Source organism: Struthio camelus, chromosome 18, assembly GCF_040807025.1.
Source record: "Struthio camelus isolate bStrCam1 chromosome 18, bStrCam1.hap1, whole genome shotgun sequence".
NCBI lineage: Eukaryota > Metazoa > Chordata > Aves > Struthioniformes > Struthionidae > Struthio > Struthio camelus.
Window position 1 is genome coordinate 14,184,036 of NC_090959.1, and position 17,224 is coordinate 14,201,259.

Here is a 17,224-nt window from a genome sequence, read left to right on the forward strand (position 1 = left end):
AGTGAGCGCACCTGAGGCATTGCAGGCATGCCGTAGACCACTTCTGAAAAAGTAATTTGTAGTTGGCCTATCAGGAAGCAAAGAGGGAGTTGTGCTGCAATATCATGTCTTCTGGGATTGTGCAATTTATGATCTTTGTTCAAGACTGTGCCTACAGGCACAATTTAGCCCATATTTTGTATGTATGTAATTCAAAGGAAAATAGATACATATGCAGTGCACAATTCTGGCTTTTCTTTTGCTATACATATAGGTAGTTCTACTGTGCATTGCTAAGAGCAAATAAAGTTAGAAACTATATCTCACATCTAACTATTTGCACTGTATTCCACATAGAAGGTTCTGTAAAGAATATAGTTGATAAATATATTTTTAGGCCTAGATTTTTATTTTGTAAAATCTTGTCTAGCAGAATTGCTTATTTCCACCACGTGTTTTACTAATTCATGATTGCTGTACGTTTTTGATGGGAGCTTTGACTTTTTAATGAATCAAGGTTCTTTTCTATAGGTTCAGTATAATTCTGAGCTGGCCTTGGTGCTGAATATTAGAGTGGTCTGCTCCGGTACCCATTAGTAAAGCAGTGACCAGTATTCCCAATGCTAATTTATACAGATATTTGTATGCTTATAAGGTTATATATTATGTTGGTGTATGTTAGTCTTATTAACTGATTAATGTAGAGCTTGTCTTAAGTTCTTATAGCAATTTTTGTGTGAGGCTGACCAAGAGACGCCCAAAATGACAGACCATGAAAGCATTATTGGACAAAAATTCAGCAATCATGACACCCTGATTTGCATATCTCTATATACAAATGTGTTAGCCAGTTTAATCCTCAGAGCAAATGAAAATATGATTTCAAGGTTATGGCCCCTATGACCTACAGTATGCTTATAGCCAGTTGTTTAACGATTTATCCCTTATAGGGAGGACAGAAGTCCATGTTTTCAGAACTGACTGCACACAAAGTAAGTACTTTTACACAGTGTGCAAATTCCCTTCTCACTGGTTAGTCTTTTGAGATACCACCACAATTTCACATGAAAATGCAGCAGACATTGTGAAGTAATTCTCATACAACGTTGTGAGAAGTGGTGGGATAAAATCTTGAAGGAAATCACAATTCAGTCTTATGGCTCTTTGACACTGCTGTTTTCATTTTCTTTTACATTGGCTGTCATCCATGGTCATCCATATTTCAAGTTATATCCTCTGTACTGATGAATTCTAGAAGTTACAAGGATCTTACTTTAACAGGTGAGAAGAGAAATACATATGGTGTGTGGTATAAATACAGATAATATCTGTAAAACTTTCCTGAAATAGGTACTTGGAACTCAGACTTGCAGTTTCAGTTGCAATTGCAAAAATTCCTCCCAATAAGTTGATAAAAGCCAGCTGCTGATTACCAACAATTGTTCTGTTTCTGCTGGTCGTATTTTTCATACTGAGCCAAAATAAACCTAGCTTGTTCTACAAAAGTTACTCTAGCTGTCTAAAATAGTTGATAATTTATAGGCTTCTAACCTTTTCCAACTTAGGACAAGTGGAATTTTCTTTTGTGCTTCAGTGTTTCTGCTTGAAGGTCAAAAACATACATTTGGGACATCTGTAAAAATATTGGTAAATAATTAATGGATGTGGATATGCATTTTATTTGTAAGGGTTACATAAACAGATCAAAGGAGCATAGGGTAATTCCGGTTGGTAGGAGTCTCAGGAGATCATCTAGTCCAATACAAAGACTCCTTGCAAAGCAGTCAAGTTTTTAGTTTCACAGAGGACGTTATGGCTGGAAAACAAATGGAATTATGAAGCTGTATCTTATGATTGCAGAAATAACGAGTATGCAGCATGATTATGTTTCTTTATTCTGTCAAATATCTTAATATGAACTCTTACTCCTGTGGTACTCAGTGACAGCGATGTAAAATATGCGATGTTACATCTTTCACTTCTTTTGGAGTACTACTTATATATAATCAGTTTAGAGTTAATTATCCTGCCTTCATTCACACTGAGGAATACTTCACTCTCTAGATAATCACAATAATGGTCAAGAGAAATAAGTGTGATTTAGTGATATGAGTAATATTGGCAGATTCTGGCCTTTTCATTAATTGCATCCTGGTCCTCACAGTCAGAATAGCATTTAGGTTTTGGTTTTAAAATCAAGTTAGCGAATGCCAGCATGAATATTATTATGGTAAAGCCTTAACTTAGCCCCTATGTGCAGTCTTTAACTAACACAATCTTTAATTGCATGGTCATATACAGATATGTTCTCTACAGATAGCTTTTGTGCATCTAATTTTGGGTCCTTTGACATACTTTCACAGTAGTTAATAAACTGCACCCTTCACAACTTGTAGCTATTGATAATATTTCCCATCCACTGTATTCATTTACTGGATCCTAAGCAGTACTGATAGAAAGCCCTTGAGTTCTGACAGTGCAGTTGGAATACTGGATTTATCATTCTTCATCTACATAGTTAAGACCAGGATTAATGATTTTACAAGTAGTTCAGTATTACAGTGAATGGCTTCTCTTTAAAAAACAAACCATGAAAGGGAGCTAGCAACAGTGTGCCTTTGAAATAATCATTTCAGACCTATGTAAAACTGATATGGTACTACGTATTCCCCATTGGCTCAGTTATGGCTCTGTAGAGTCCCGACTCCGCTGGGAATAGGCAGCAGCTATCCGTTTGTGTCCTCTCAAGATGAGGCACCTAATCTTCTCTTCCTTTTTAACAGTTACAGGGGAACAAAAAGAATAGCTATACAAAACTACATATGCAACATATAAAAACAATCAGAAAAATATATATAAATTCTCAGCCTTTCACTATTTCCCTCTTTCCCCCTTACAGTAATTTCTGGGCTTGGACAAGATTTTACACAATCCAGTTGCATAATGACCTTACAGTGAACCATTAAAATCGCTTACGCATACACCAGATTTTTATGACAGATGATAAAAATAAAGGATGACAAAATGCTGTATTGAGAAAACAAAAGGAACTTATTGCCACATTTATAAACTAAAAAAATCCTAAGTAAGGCTGATCAAGAGACAGAGGGACAGTGGTATCTGAATTTTATAGCTTTTGAAAATACTGAACATTTTAAAGATGCTTCCAGAAATATATTGGAGCATCTCATCGCTCTGTTTCTGCTAACTACAATATTATTTCCAAATCAGAAGAGGTTAAAAATGTTAATTATTGAAATAGAAGCCATGTACTCCAAACATGTTAAGTGTATGCAAATAAAAAACGGTTTTGAAATAAGGATTTCTTCAGGTTGGTGACAATAGGAAAACAAATCTTTCATTCTATGGTCTTTCTAAATCTAATCTCAAAGATAACTACCACCTTTCTGGTCTAAAGTGTGGTTGTTTCCAGTCTTCATGAACATGCCTTTTCTATAGGTGGTCATTATGTCTGGTAGAAGAAAGAGTCAAAATTGAATCCAAACACAATTTATGAGTATTTAAGAAAGTCAGAATAAGTTAGTTATAGTTGTAATTTCATTAAAACCTTTCTGACAGGGATTCCTCAAATGCCAATTTTTCTTCTATGTCAATGTTTCAAAGAGTCTACTGATTCTGTTTCAAGCTGTCTAAAATTAGCACTGAACATTTGGAGATACAAATTTTCACATTATCATTTTTCTGAAAAACAGGAATCAGAAGCAAGGCACCTTGGAGCCAGTTTGCCCTCAAGCCCACCTGTCTCTTCCTCAATGGGGAAACAAGCTTTTCAAATAGCTTTTCAAGTATTCAGATAGGGTTTTGTATGCCCAGTTTGTGTTACGTCAACTGCTATAGTCATTACCTGGTAACTTTGACAATTTAACTTCCTTTTATTGAAAGACCTTTACGCAACTGTATCATAAAATATAGGAAGAGGGAATGTTGCCCAGCTTCAGTGAAAGGGCTCACCAGTTGGTAAGAATATGACTTCTTATATTTTAGCTGTAATCCAAAGGAAGCTCTACTATCATTCATAAATAAATAAATATCTTCTAAAAGAGAAATACACTGGCAGCTGAAATGCAGATTATATATCCAAAACTATTACCACATGCACAGAAAGATTTACGTGAAAGATTTAGCATGCTTTACAAATTGACGCACTTGAAATATATTTGCTTGGACTAGCTTAGCGAAAACTTTGTTCTCCATTGCATGGAGAGCACCAAAGCGTATTAAGGGAGTTCAGGGTCTTGAAGAGATTTTTAAGAAGGCATGAATTCACTTTAGAGATTATTTTTTCTTGTAAATTGCCAGAGGTGCTGCACATATGGAAGTGTAAAAATGACAGCTCTGACTTTCGTAAAAAAAGGCAAAATTAAAGCCTAGGTCCTGTTAAAGAGGAAAAACTCTATTTTATTTAGGGTAATGGAAAATCTGAATCTGAAGTTAAGCTTTTGGGGAATTATGCCAGAGGATTATCCTTTTTCAGCACATTGATTCATTTGTTAGCTTAGTCCTATACCAAAAGTTTTGACTTGCATTCATTTCAGCAGTCTGCCTCACAAGTCATCCAACACTATGTGTGTGTGGCTATGACACAACTCTTCCATTGATTAACAACCAGTTCTGCTTTGACCTAAGGAATTCATATACACTTCTGAAACAGAAAAAGTCTGGGGATTTTTGTTTTTGTTTTTTTTTTTGACAGCAAAACATTTACAAACTTGGGCCAGATTTTCAAACTTGTGTGCCTAAAATTAGTGTGTGCCTTGTATGCCTAAAAAAGTACTCAAATGCTTAGTAAACATGGATTTAAAACTCAAAAGAAGCAAAGCAAGTTTGCACATGAGGCATCTTATTGACTGGTGAATCCTATTAACCTGCTAAGACTATATACTTAAATTTAAGTATGTTTGGGAACTTTACTGGGTCAGAATCGTTAATTTCTAACACAGATGTTGTTTAATATTGGTATTTGCATTTGAAAATTGGGCCTTTGGTTGTCATAGTTTCTTCCAGAACTTTGGTGAGTAGAACGGACGAAACTGCATGCAGAACGGTGAGAGAGTCTTTTTCTTTAAATTAACTAAGGACTTTAATACAAGCAAGAAAGCACAGCTATGGGCATGTTTGTCCCTTCCCTTCTTCAACTTATCTTTCACTTTGCCCTACTTTACCCAGCTGTCCAGTATTCTGATCACAGCCTTATCTATCCGCCCAGTTTTGGCAATCCTCCATTCAGGAATCATTCAGCGAAAGGCTAGCTTTGCCAGCGACAAGGTGAAGAGACTTGCAGGATGTTTCAACATCCTCCTTCTTCTTATGATACAGCCAGCACAAACCATTAGTCTCGACAGCACACGCCTGAGAGATTGCAATAGGAAGTACTTACTGAATAGCAATTAGATTAATGGCCAGATACTGATTGATGGGTAAGGATAATGTTAACTAGCAAACTTTTACTAAATACTGAAAAAAGAGGATTTTTTTCAAGTTGTCATTGCATTTCATTCTCTAAGATCTTGCAACGCTTCTCACATTACAGATTTAATTATATAAAAATAATCAGGAAACCTAGACTTATCTAAATGCAAAATTCCCATATTTCTGTACTGGCTTCCCATCTAGAGACAATCACATATATTTGAATTGCAAGGATTATACTCAGAAAATTTGAGAAAGTCCTTAACTAGAAAATAAATATGTGTATTCTGTATATACATATATAGATATAGGTAGAGATAATATTCAGCCAAGTTATGCCATTGACCTTAAAAGGCTCTCAAAGACTTTAATAGAAGTACTTCACTCAACTTGTTCTTTAAAGTACCCCTCAGAAAATGAGTAGCTGGCTGTCTACTGAAGACTTGTTTATGGCCGGAAGTCTGTGCCTCTGATTTACATATGTTTATTGAATTAAAAATTGATCACTCTTACATTATCCATATGATTACTGCACTTTTCTCAGAATAAGCAATTTACCTGAGTTGCAATGGGTCAGACAGTCACTGACTGCTTAAACTATTTTGGAAAATAGGTGTAGGTGGTTGTAGAAGACACATAAGGAAACTCAGTAAGAAAAAGATATATATATATTTAATATATATTTCACGGGGGCAAAAAAGACTGATTTAGTTTAAATTCATAAGAAATTTTTGAAAATCTGTTTAGCTCTTTCTTCCCTGGATTTCGGAAATTCTGTAGCCATCTTAAGAGTAAGAGATATCCTGTAATGGCTCAATCTTCAGAATTGGACTTGTTGGCCAGAAAGCTATTTCAAGAATTGCATGACCTAATATCTACAGATGCAGACACTGCTCAGTTTATTGTAAAAATATTTTGCTTTGGAAGTGAAAAATGGTATCTTTGGAACATGGGTATGATGTCCAGTATTTCAACCCATGAACAGATGTAAGATAAGAGTGCTCATTAGAAGGGGCACAATATTTGTGAGCAGTCAACAAGGAGCTGAAGCAGCTGCAGAATGAGATTTCAACAACAACAAAAAAAGGAATACTGATTAATTTGAAAGTGTGCAAGAATTCCTGTACCTGTGTTTTTGGCCACTTCTGTGTAGCCACCTTGCAAGCACTGACTTTCTAAAACAAGACCTGTTTTTCACTTTGATCTTATCTTCTGCATCATTGGGAAAGAATACTTTTGAACAGGGCAGTCATTGTGGTTTGAAGTCCGCTTTTGCCATCATGCAAGAAAACCAGTGATTTTAAATTTAGATAGTAATAATATGTTCCCAATGACAGAATAATGTACAAAACCATTCTGAGATATGGCTTGCTTGAAGCTGAGAGCAATGCAGCTGTTCATTGAGAGTCCTCTTTTCTTGTTTCTTTTAACTCTAGAGCATCTGTCTTTCCAAAACATTTCATTGTTAAGTCTCCCTAATGCAGGCGTTTAGGATTGCAGGAAGGAAAGACTGTTTTCCTGTATTCTGGGAAATCTGGTTAAAACTGGGTGGGGAATATATGAAATTTAAATATTCCAGAAAAAATAGTAAGTGAGAAGCCTAGCACAGGCTTTCACTACTGTAATTTAAGCTGGAATCTTTTCAAACAGTGGCTGAAACAGTTTGCTGACAGTGCTATAAGACAAAACTGCCTCGGGAGAAAGAAATCGCAGGTTTAATGTGGAAGCTGACTGAAAGTTACAGTGGGGTTAGAGGCACTTTAGTGACCAAAATATCTCCAGTGTGCTCGGTTCTGGTGTTAAACTGAGTCTAAAGGCCTCCTGCAGCATCTCCGGTGAAGAAGTCATATTGGCTAAACAGTGACTTCCAGCTTCTTCTACAGGAGAGCGAGGAAGAGAACTTTTTGCGACAAAGACAAGTTGATTTGCAGATTTTCATCTGGTTCTTCATTTAGAAGACTAAGCCAAATTCTGAGCATTACGTGGGTTTTCACAGTTGCATACAGTATACTATTAATGATCCAGGTGCCTGTCAGTGAAGACATGATTTTTGTGGTTAAAAGAGGAAATGCATTCATATGTTTTACATAATATAAACAGACCTGGATAGAGCCCAAAGGGTCCATCCTCGTATTTCTATGCAACTTGAAAAGAAAAAAGTGAAGGCGTTTCAAGGGATAACAGTAACAGAGGGTGAAAGGAAATAACGTTTTCTTCCTTGGATTGAGTTGCTGCATTCAGTGTGCTCCGAGCAAGCAGCAGCACTCAGAGGTAAGTAGCAAGAAACAGAAGAAATGAATAGAAAAATGGATAAATACTTATTTTCTGCTATTGAGGTCTTATTTTGTTAAACTGATTTAGCATATTTACTTGGAATTTTAAGTGAGATAGACATTATCTAATCTAAAGCCTTGGGCATATTTTTTCATATTTCTAAGAATCTGTATTGAGGGTATGCAGCTATCTTTTAACGTTATTATTGAATTAAGGTTTTTGTAATATTTTGCTTGTTGTACAATGCTCAAGAATGTATTCTGTCTGTGATCATTAGGAATATAGAAAAAAGATTCCATTGGTTATCTTTCAGCTGACAAAGTAGGATTGTTCTTTCACACTTTGCCCTTCAAAAAAAAAAAGATACATTCCATAATTGTGAATGTATTCCTCCAAAACTAGGAACCAGTGATGGCGCTGGCAGATTAATTGCATAACTGTCTGTTACACATGCTTCATTTCAGTATTTAAATATTCACTTTTTTTTGTAGGGAGATTTTGTAGGTATTTATGTCTTTAGTTATATTGCAGAGAACTGAAGAGAAGGGGGAAAACTGGGAATTTTTTTCACTGCAAGTGTCATTATGCTTTTTAGTTTAGTTGTATATTGGATAGCCAGTCTCTTTACTGCAGGCACAGATGGGAATATGAGTTTCTTTGAAAAATCAAATAGCTAAAGAAAGTTTATTTCTAGGAAACCTTTAAATCTGACCAGGGTAATCTAATAATTGTCCAGCATGCCTGTGATTGCATTTTGCATGGTGTTTTGAAGATGTAGAATGATTTAATGCTACCTAGTACTTAAGACAGTGATGTATATTCATTTTCAATCTATGATTGAAATAAAGTGCCTGGTGAAATTATATTCACATACTTTAAAAAAAAAAAGTCAATTCCCTTCCTCTCCCACTCTTCCTACACAGTATTCATCTGATATGTGAAAAGCTGTTCTGAGAGCTATCTGTGGCTTCCATACACAAGCAAAGTGAAAAGAAAGCCAAAGATGTTTTGGTTAAATAACGACTATTCTTTGGGATCTTTTTAAAGCACAAAACAAAATGTTCTCTAGATACTGAGAAGATATTGCATACATAGTTTCAGATAATTACATGTTATGTACCGAAAAGCTATATTAAGAGCACATAACTAAGATTTTAAAGGCAAGCACTAAAATGTAGGAAATGCCAGAATTATGGTTGCCTGTGCAGCCTTCATTTGGTTCCTTGTACGTAGGCATTACAATACAGACTTTAGTTACATGATCACACCTGTTTTTTTTTCCATGCAGTACTCTATGAAGGCAGAAGTATCAATGCGTTCAGGACTTTTTTTGTTGGGCTCATCAGTACCTGCTCCCTAAAAGTGCTGAGAAGGGAGAGGCCAGTGTGTCCACCTTACATAGCTGAGGAGTGTGCAGAGCATGAGAGATTTATAAACTAGTAATTTTGGCTGCCTAACTTGAGATGTGTATGCTATGATTTTTCAGAACCATTAGATTATGTAGTTTATGTAGATTATGTAGATTATATGTTCAGAGTACAGTGACTACTAACTTCTAATGTGGATTCTTACCTGGCTGAAGATTGGCAATTCAACCACTTTCTTCCCAGATTGTTTCAGGATGGGTGCTCTGTTTAAGTGACTTGCTCCTGTCCCCTAGGAGCAGGAGTAGGAGAGAGAACCCAGTTCTCCAAGGCCATGGTTAACGGCCTTAACTGTGAGATCCATCCATCTCTTCTCACAGTTCACTGACCCAGTCACAACTTCTGCGGCAAAACTATCACACAATTACTTAATGAATGACTATAGAATATCATGTTAGGAACCACGTTAAGATTACATAGGCAATCTTAATTTTGTCATTTCACGACAGCATGCATGTGTTGGGTTCTGGTAAAGACTTCAGAACATGAATTAAAACAGCCCCAGGCCTTCAGACACAACATTAGATCAACACTGCTGTTTGATAAGCATTATTTCAGGCAGTAGGTATACTGCAGAGAATAACAGGGTAACTGAACTAAACCAGCAGGTGGGAACGGAGGCAAAAATCAGCTATTTTCCAAGACAGAAAGCGTGGTCGGAAATATTAGGTTCCATTTGAGGCTCTGGAAGAGAATGTGTTCTAGTTAAACCTTTTTTCTTTCCCTACTTTAAATCTCTCCATCTGAGTTTTATCTCTATTGAAATTTTGGCTCCAGATCTCCCTCTCTTCCCCATTCCCAATCCCACTCTTGTTCATTCTTCTCTTAAATCTATGTCTAGAGCAAAGTTTTATGACATGTGCTTTGCAGGCAAAGCCCATTAAAATTGCTCTCCCTTTAGCCATTTGTTTCCGTTCCCACAATGTAGTTCATAATCCTTCACTCAGCTTGTTGTCCTTCATCTTTGCCCACTGAATGGTTTCTGGGGCAGTGTTGTGAAGTGTATCAGTGAAATAACCTAGGTTAAAAATGCCCTTTAAAAAAGAAGCGAAAATATACACATTAAAGAGTAAAGTAGAGTTTCAGTGGTTCTTGAGGGTAGGATCTTCTTTAACTAAGCACAGACAAAAATATCATAACCTCCCTTTAAACAAACAATATGGGGTTTGCTATTGGTTTTATACTGCTAGTCAATAGTATGAATCTGTAATAGATGTAATTCCTAGTAGCACTAATGCACATACCTGTAATAATCTATAGTGGCTATATTGTAAGCATTAAATGTTCTACCAATGAGCATGCTATGAATGCTATATTACTCTTGATATAAAGAGCCAATAAATTATACTGGATTAATTTACTGCTCTCAAATACATGGAAATATTTTTTCCAATATTTATTTCCCCCACCCCTTGTTTTTGCTGGAAATCCTGCACTATTATGCAGTTATAAAGCAACTCAGAGTTAACTCTGAGTTAGAATATGATTTCTGTAGTTTTGGAGGGTTGAAAATGAGTTGATTCATAGTAGACATAATGTGAGTAGCTTCGTGCAATTTACGTTAGCACGTCTTGCCGTGGTGGCAACTGCCTAGTACAACTTCAGACTTGCAACTGAGGCACTTTACCTCACTCACTTTTTGGTGTTAGAGGTGAACAGATCTCAACTGCGAGCGGCTAAAAGATTTCCAGTTTTGCTTTAGTTTTTTCCTGTTTCATGGTTTTGAGCTGAACACTTAGCAGGTTTTTGTGGTTTAGAGAAAGAGTGGAGTGGAAAGCTGTTTGGAGGAAGAGATCTACTAACCTCGGGAGATGTAAATGTATTTCTTAATGAATGGACATCATCTCAAATCTGATTAAGCATATAAGGTATGAAAATCCCAGAGGCCCATGTGGTGAACTAAATTAATTTGCCATTGATTTGTAGCAGTCAGATTTCAGTTTGCTTTTTCTATTTCTAATCTCCAACAGCTCAAAACAATTGATTGATGTCACAGATATCTATAAGAGGTAACTTTGCAATGGTATGACATTTTCTATAATTTTTTCACTTGAAAATAAAGGCTCACTTTTCACTGAAGCAGCTGGTAAGGAACTACCAGTGAAAATGGTAAAACTGAATTAGATGAGTGGCAGGTCTGATTTACTCAAAAGTTCCTAGTGCAAGCTGGGAAAATTTGCTCATTGTTTCCAAGAACTGAAAAAAAAAATCTTCAGCTTCAACAAAGCAAATTTCAAAATTATGGAATCTTCCGTGGCTCAGGAAGTATTGTTACTATCTACTTCTAATGTTTCTGGAAGGACTTGCATTTGATGCATATTCTTAACTTCTCAATGAGATAGGCCAAGATCAGTCCTCAATCTACTGCTGGAGAGTCCTGAGGCAGATCTTCAGTGCGTATAATCAGGATTAGATCGACTGATTTCATAAAAGCTATAACAATTTATAGCATCCATTGCCAGTCTGCCCTTGAAACATTATTTTTGAAAGCACTTAATTCTCTGCGGTAGGAAAAACAATCTTGTGGTTAGAATACTGGATTAAGGCAAGGATCTGTTCTATATCCAGTTCTTTAAAACTTTGGAAAAATCATTAAAATCTGTGCCTCAGTCTGTCCTGTAAAATTTGATTAATCCCTTTTTTGGGGATATTTAAATTACAATCTCTTCAGACAGTCTCTTAACTTACTTAGCAATTATTTTCTTGCTATTTTTTCTACAGCTTATATCTGGGAGTTGTTATAAGTTTCCAGAAAGTAGCCCTTCAATTTTTACATCTATAATTTTTGAATTCTAAGAGGAAAGCTGCAAAAAAATGCTCTTTTTGTTTGGTGTGGTTGCAAAGCCCCTGACTGTAGATAAGCCTGAACCATATACACATAGGATCTGTTTTGCTGCTAATAGCGATCACACAATAATCATGTGATGACAGAAATCTAAAACAAGAATGAAGATGTCAGAGCTATCTAGCAGCAAATGTAAATTTGATCTTAAGATAAAAGCATATCAAATATACCCAAGTGGCTTATTGCCACAGATGCTAATTAGAAAAAAGTATATTATACACAGAGTCATTTGTTCCAAATGGCTCTTCAGGGATTAGGTTAAGGACAAGTTTCCCCCTTGTGGTTTGTTCTTGTTTACAGAGGTTATTAATATTTGCATAACTGTCTCAATGAAACAATATGTCGAGTGAATAAAGTAGACCTAAATGTGACACTGGAAATCTCAGTTTTCAGTAAAAAGAAACTCTTGCATGATGTCAGGAGCAGAAATTTTAAGGAAAGGTTGTAAATTAACAGCAGGAAGCACTAGTATGAGATTTCAACTCCCCCTTTATAGCTTGGATCAGTGCCTCACCTCTTCTGGACTTGGTCTGGAGTGGTACACAGGGCTCAGTTCAAACAGGTGTAGGGGGTAAGAGCCAAATACGACTGGGTTTTAATACTGCAGTGAGAGAAAAGGAGGCCAAATAAATCCAGCGTGTTGATATTTAATTTCTAGAAAAGAGACTACATAAAAAATGAGGTCTTTAGTTAAAAAAAGAAACCTTGAAATGGATGGTCCAAAAAGTAGATGCCTTCAAGCTGCCTTTAAGTTGTTAAAAAAATAATGTGTTAGAAGCCCAGGTAAAATGTGTGCCCATAACTCAAGATGAAGCTCTCCTAAAATTCCACGAGTGACTAATGGGAAAGCTAAGGAGATGCTATAGGGAAAAGGTTGGCAATTAAAATGTATAGTTTGCACAAAAGGTAAAGAAAACACGTCAGAAACTTCATACATCTTTCACATTTTCCCTTAGCTAGCACTGCGTGCATGACTCTAAAAACCCCCATCTTCCTATCTTAAAGTGGTGCTGAACAGGACCCATCCCAGGAAAGCCAACCTCTGCCCAGAGCAGATGTGTCAGGAATGTCCTTTTTTCACCAGACGTCCACCCGCCTTGCAGCAGAGCTGGCTGGGCAGCTAGAGGAAGCACGCTGCGTTTGACGACTGCACGAGCACCACTCCCCATCGAACGAGCCAGTCATAGCTGGCCATGCGCGTCAGCAAAGTTATACCACTGCCATTGCCTATGATGTTGCAGAAGTTGCTGAAAGATCAGTAGCAACCTTGTTCTGCCTTTTATGCAATGCAAAACCACTGAGCTCTGCGAAAGGGGACACGTGTACCCTGTGCCACTGCTGTTCCTGGGAGCGCCTCTTGCCGTTTGCCCTGGGCTCTCACTCGTGTTCTCCTGCTCTCTCTCAGCTCCAAATGGGGCCAGAGCAGAGGAGTTCCCTCTCTCCTCGGTACAGTGTAGGTGCACACAATGCTGTATTACAGCAGTCAAGACAGTCTGTAACTTACTTGCTCTTATCTATCCAGCACGAGATTTACAGAGAAGCTGTGCAAGCAGATGCCCCAGTCCAGTGTATATATACAGCTGTGAATCTACCCCCTGGGCGCAATTATGACAATTATGCATGCAAGTTAGATAATGAAAAACAAAAACATCCAATTAAACATGAATTTGCTTTTATGCAGCAAGTAGAATTATATGAGTTTATAAATAGCGTACATAGATCTCCCTTGCCGGAGGACACTGGATCACGCTGTAAAATCTCTGCATTCCTTTGAAACCTCTGCAATGTTAGGCGTCATCAGGCAAGTATAGAAAGAGAAGACAAAGAGAGGAGCAGACTGAGTATAGCTAGTTGCTGATAGACATATGAGACTGGCCTTATTACCAGAAAGCTGAATGTTGACCTGCAAATACAGAATTGCAGATGTGATCTCCCATCATTTAAATACATTGTATCATAAACCTTTTCCAGTCACACTGCATTCAAAGCCATTTCAGTTTTAATAGATTATCTGAAATTTAAAAATACAAGTGTGAAGGCAGTTGCTAATATATTTAGATTGGGGAGCTTCATTTTGGTCATTTCTGCCTCTAGCTTGCTCTTAAAACATTTAATAGCGGCTTCATTTCTCTTGGTTTCTGTGAAATGGAGATTTTAATTTATTTATGTTGATGGGGCACTTTTCAATACCCTCTTCCCCTCTTTCAGCCATTACAGTGAAAAGCGCGATGACTTTAAAGGAAACACTGTTTTTTATCTAGAACACACAAAATTAAAAAGATAGCTGGGAAATACAGTGTAATTCAGGCTCACAGAACTCTAGAGACCTAGTTAAAGAATACCTGTTAATGGATTTAATTTCTCATGCTCCACATTCACAGAGGAATGTATTTCAGGGAATACAGAGGTATATAACATAAAATCAGAGTCAATTTTAAAAACAATGAAGTGAAATGGTAGAGACTAGTCCTGATGAAAGTACGGATTCATTTAGGTATCCTAAGACATGTTAGCTGTAAAAAAAATGCTCAGTTTCACTCATTGCTCTGTGGTTGAAGAGGAAAATGCCACTCATGCCAAATTTGAGAGTTACATATAGTATTTAATGCAACCAGCCTCTCCCAGCCTTCTGCTTCTGCTTAATCTACTTATTTATAATTTTCCTATCAACTAATATTTTAAAACTAAAACCAAGGACTGGAATATGAAGTGTGAATCACTGTTATCCCATCTTCCCTTGAGACTTCTTGTGCAAGCTTTGTCCAGATTTTGCACACAAAAGTCCTTCAAACTTACTTCCCCAGTTCTTTCCTGTTCTTTAATTCTTTGCACAGAAAGTACTTCTCCCTCCCCAGAAAATCTTGAGATTTTGTTAGAACTCCCACAGTTCAAAGCATGGATTATTGAGCCTTTACGACTCACTGTACCAAGCTATTCTGCATAATTGAGTGGGCCAGAAAGTTAATTAATTTCTATTGTCTATCTCCAAAATCTATTAATATCAGTGTCTTCAAGAAGACGTAAGTTCTGTCACCCACAGAAAACAGAACTATCAGACCCTAAAGTTGTTATTGCACCGTAAAATGTTTCTTTAAAAGCAGATTTGAGTTTACTGCAGGATTATCAAGGCCTGATTACTAAGCACCATACTAACTAGGCAGTATTTTTCTCAGAGCTTTGGAAGATGAACAAATACATTCAAGTATCAGAAACTTTAAGAATGCAAATTTCTGATTTTCACTATTGGAGGGGAAGACGTGAAAATTTGATCCACGTGCACCCTAATAGTTCAAAAACTAGAGATCCAAGGAGAGCCCTGTACCTCCTCTCTTTCTATCGCCCCTCTCCCTTCGAAAAAAGGGAATATAACTTTCAAATCAATTTTAGAATTCAAACACCTGGCAATGGCAATACAGACAAAGGACTCTTTCTCTCCCTGTGTCAGCAAGCTGGAAGTCTTCTCCCTCATTATTAGTACCAGAGAAATAGACTGGGCAGGAGTACCAATTTGTGTGGCAGAAAGTGCCCTTTGTAGACTACAGCTGCAACGTTACACCTACACTGCCGTTGGAAGTCAACTACGAGCCACTGCACAAAGTAGGAAAAAAACCGCAGGATCCTCTCAGCTCTCCCATTCCCCCACATAATGACAACTTTTCCCAATTTTTCTCATTTCTTTGAGGGTAAGATGGAGAGTACGTGATAATTCCCTTTCAATACAGCATTTAACACTCATCTGGAAGGCGATAAATGCTATATTCTGGAGAGATTAGCACAGTGAAACCCAATTATGGTGAATAAAATGACACTAACTGCAACATTCTGCAAATCTAGAGATCCTTAGAGCTGTGTGAATAACTGATACTTTACTCTGCTGGCAGTTCTGAAAAAAGTGTTTGAAAAATTTCCATTTGAAAGAAATGTTTAGCATTTTGTACTTTGATAAATAGAAGAAAGTTGAAACAAATAGTTTCAAAACTACTGGGTGGGAGAAAGGGGTGTTCCGTAACTCAAACATGTCACTGATGAAGTTTGTCCAAAATATTTTCCCCAGCTGTTTTTGCTGTCTCCACTGGCTTCAATGAATTGATAGCATAAGTAAAAAGTCTTTGGATTTGCAGAGTTTACAACTATTGGAATTTTATTCCAAGTATCATATTTGCAATTTGGATTATAACATTTTGGAATCACTTGCAAAGAATCTCTAGGTTTCTTTTAAAAAGCTGAACATTTTTAATTTTCCTGGCTGCAGAGAAGAAATGAAGAGGCAGCCGTTAGGCTATAAAGACCTTTGCAGGCAAAAAGAATCCTTAGTCAATCCACCTCTCCATCAGTCAGTCGTGAGATTCTGGACCTCTGACTCATGCTCTTAAATACTTTAAATTGACAAAACTAGTATACGTTTGCTGTGGATTAGTACTTCTGTGATTATTAAAAAACCAAAAGACACACCATATTATTTTCTTCCAAGCACACGATAGCATGGCAGCTTACCAGATGTCATTATAAATGGCAGTTACTGTTATTTGCATATGTGTCAAGACACAAACATATATCAATCATTCCATAACTACTCCAGCAGAGTTTGATGCTTTTCCCACTGGAACAGCCACGACTTCTGTCAGAGTAGTTCATTATTCAGTAGAATTGATAATAGATGGCAGAAAATCCATGCAGAACATTTAGATTTTAGGGACCATCTACAAATGAGGGGTTAGCATATAAATTACGCACTGCAACTGCATTCTCATCTGCACCGTTCTTGCTTCTCTCTCGACTGGGAATGAAGCTGGTTCAGAAGCAAACCTAGAAACAACCCTTCCCCCACTCGCTGCAAGACAGAGCCCTTTCTGTGAGGCGAGAAAATCCCAGGAAATTTGCATTCCTTACCAGTACCCAAGTGAACATTGCAGAAGCTTCAAAAATAGCATTTGGAAGATGCTTGTGAATTTCTTTGAATGAAATATTGAACAGGGGTCTAAAAATGAACTCCTGTTACTTGCAGAAAACAGTGCATAAAGGAAATTAGTATTATTGTAGAGGAGAAATGAACTGTTTACTTTTTATGTTTCTGCTCGTTAGAAGTATGATTAAATGGAAGGAAGCGAGATGATATAGATCATGTGTCATGTATTTTCCACTGAAAGCAACCTTGCAGCATCAGTCTTGATTTCAGAATAAACTTCCTTGTAACTGTGGATGCTAGTAGGATTTGATTTCTATTAAATATCACGCTAGAAACTATTACTTTGCTGTATTTTATATGAAGTAA

The 17,224-nt window shown here is 36.9% G+C and overlaps 1 protein-coding gene across 4 annotated transcripts in view; it reads left to right on the top strand.

The window, feature by feature from the left end:
- Positions 1-17,224, top strand: part of PHACTR3 (phosphatase and actin regulator 3) — a 115,492-nt gene that overhangs the window by 24,189 nt on the left and 74,079 nt on the right. The window contains exon 1 of one of the 4 annotated variants that reach the window (XM_009670586.2): positions 7,515-7,680. The exons of the other annotated variants lie outside the window; for them this stretch is intronic. The gene's annotated coding sequence lies outside the window, so the exon portion shown is untranslated. Of the gene's footprint in view, positions 1-7,514; positions 7,681-17,224 lie in introns of those variants that run through there. 4 annotated transcript variants of the gene reach the window in all.